General features: G+C 28.5%; 1 protein-coding gene across 3 annotated transcripts in view; it reads left to right on the forward strand.

Annotated features, from left to right (window-relative positions):
* The window catches only part of LOC109835425 (sulfate transporter 3.1-like), a 29,123-nt gene that overhangs the window by 1,996 nt on the left and 26,591 nt on the right, over positions 1 to 536 (forward strand). The gene's annotated exons all lie outside the window — the stretch shown is intronic.

The following is a 536-nucleotide window of genomic DNA, read 5'->3' on the forward strand; positions in this document are numbered from 1 at the left end:
ATATAGAAAATGTATGAAATAAATAAGAGCAAAATTATCCATAGCATGCAAAGATAAAAGCACTTGACAAGTTACCATAACTGCGACATCAGAATAAGATTCGGATTAGGGGTGCAAATGATATTCGTATCTAAGGAAATATATGTAACTATATCTGTTAGGATACGGATATAGTTATTCAAATCTATAACTAATAGAGTATGGCTATGGATAGGGTAGTAAAATATCCAGATCCGTATCCAAAATATTAGGATACATACTAATCATACTGTTATGACAATTTTAATGGATAGGGTTTTGTAGTAAAATATCCAGATCCGTATCCAAAATATTAGGATACATACTAATCATACTGTTATGACAATTTTAATCTTAGATTATGGATTTAAGGTTAATATTGATGATTAAGATGTCTAATCTTAGCCTTCCAGATATAATGAACAACTCTTTGTATCACATGAACTAATATTTTTTTCGATACTATCTAGTTTTCTCATATCCGTTTTGTATCCACACACATATTTTATTATATATCT

Source organism: Asparagus officinalis, chromosome 3 (assembly GCF_001876935.1).
Source record: "Asparagus officinalis chromosome 3, Aspof.V1, whole genome shotgun sequence".
NCBI classification, from domain to species: Eukaryota; Viridiplantae; Streptophyta; class Magnoliopsida; order Asparagales; family Asparagaceae; genus Asparagus; species Asparagus officinalis.